Source organism: Alligator sinensis, unplaced genomic scaffold (genome assembly GCF_000455745.1).
Source record: "Alligator sinensis unplaced genomic scaffold, ASM45574v1 scaffold81_3, whole genome shotgun sequence".
NCBI classification, from domain to species: domain Eukaryota; kingdom Metazoa; phylum Chordata; order Crocodylia; family Alligatoridae; genus Alligator; species Alligator sinensis.
This window is the reverse complement of record NW_005842088.1, coordinates 2,204,747-2,206,424: the sequence shown is the minus strand read 5'-3', so window position 1 is coordinate 2,206,424 and position 1,678 is coordinate 2,204,747. Positions and strand designations below refer to the sequence as shown.

At 59.2% G+C, this 1,678-nt stretch overlaps 1 protein-coding gene across 5 annotated transcripts in view; it reads left to right on the top strand.

Annotated features, from left to right (window-relative positions):
- The window catches only part of TSEN2 (tRNA splicing endonuclease subunit 2), a 23,867-nt gene that overhangs the window by 13,791 nt on the left and 8,398 nt on the right, over window positions 1-1,678 (top strand). The window lies entirely within an intron of this gene.

Genomic DNA, 1,678 nt, shown 5'->3' with positions numbered 1-1,678 from the left:
GGGGGGAGGTGTGGCTTCCACCGCTGCGCACACCCCTGGGGCAGGCATAGGGGGTGTGTGCCCCCAGATGTGTGCGTGGGGCAAGGGCAGGCTGCTGCTGCAGGGTGGGGCTGGGGGCAGTGCCAGGCTCTTCCCAGCAAGGGGTTGGGCTAGGACTAGACCTGGGGGAGGCAGCAGTGACACTTGGGTGAAGGGGGGTTACTGGGGCTACAGCCACCCCAAAATTCATCACAGCCCACCCCCCATAGACTCCCCTCCCAGTGCTGCTGCCACCTGCCCCAAGCATAGCCCCAGTGCCACCCCTGGCAGCTCACTATCGCCCCACACACAGATCAGGGGGTACACGTCTCCCATGGCTCCCCCAGGGGTGTGCATAGCAAAGTTCCCTCTAAGGTGTAGAGATCTATGCGCGCCACTTCAGTCCATTCCCAAATTGGTCCTGCCTTCCCCTGTCAGCATGTGCTGCTTTGATCCAAAGCCTTCATCAGTTGCTCTAGTGTCTTGAGTCTCTTGGAGAAAAAAGTGTTTTCGCGCTCTTTATCTCAGTGGTAATGGGAAACATTTTACCTTCATTTTCCCATTTGTGCATGCCATTATCACCTGTGTGTCCATGGTCATTTCTTTCTTCCACTGTTTCCCAGCTGCTGTCAGGACCTTGGACTGGAAATCTGAGTCCCTCCACGCTGCCCGCTTTTAAATCACATGCTCTTCTCTGTGGTTTCAGCCACTGCCCCTCACAGAGCCCTGTGATAAGAGAGCCTCTGTTTGGGCTGTAGCAACTTGGATCTTTATTTTAAGTGCTGTGGGCTCAGTGCTGCTCTTCTCAACTGCTCAGCGTTGTTGCAAAGTTTCCCAAGCACCTGGCGTTTGCCGGTGTCACCTTCCAAATCATCCCTCCACCCAACCCTGCAACTCGTGTTCCAACCTGCAGAGAACCTGCAGGGTTGTTACACAAAGGAGCTACTGGGGGGAAGCCAGCACCAGGCTGCCTGTGCAGAAGGGTCTGATGGTAGCACCAGGTTGACTGCACCTTGATCCTGCCCGTCCTTGCCCCGTGCAAAGATTGGGGGCTGGACTGGGCCATGTGCCCTCACTTGGCTGCCTGCGCCACACGTCTGGAGAGGCTGCTTGTCTCTGGGCCGGGTTGTGGGGCAATCAGAGCCCAGCAGCTCATCCAGGGGCATGGTGTGGGGAGCCAGAGAGGGGTGGAATGTGCTCCCCCTATCCCGTGGTGCATGCAGCTGCGGGAGCTGCATCCGCCCGCCCACCCCCCTGGCCAAACTGCCAGGCTCCGATTGCCCCAAACCGTCCAGGGCCCCATTCATGGTGAACTGGCCCCTGGCCAGGCGAGGTCGTGGGACAATCCCCACAGTGCAGGAGGGAGTGGGGCAGCACCCTGCCCCTTCCGCACTCCCTCCTCCCCTGTGGGGGTCTCAATCTGCTTTCCCCTGCCCCCCCAAGCCCAGTGAAACTTACCTGCCTGTGTCTGCGATCCTGGTTGGGAGTGTGCGCCCCTCCCCTCTCCTGCAGTTGCCTGTGGCTGGGTTGGGGCAGGTGCGTGGCATTAAAAAGTTACTGCGCACAAGATTTTTTCTTGTGCGCAGCCGCGCATGCATGCAGCTTAGAGGGAACTTTTTCACATAGCAGTGGGATCTGCCCCCCCTCCCCGCGGCCCCCC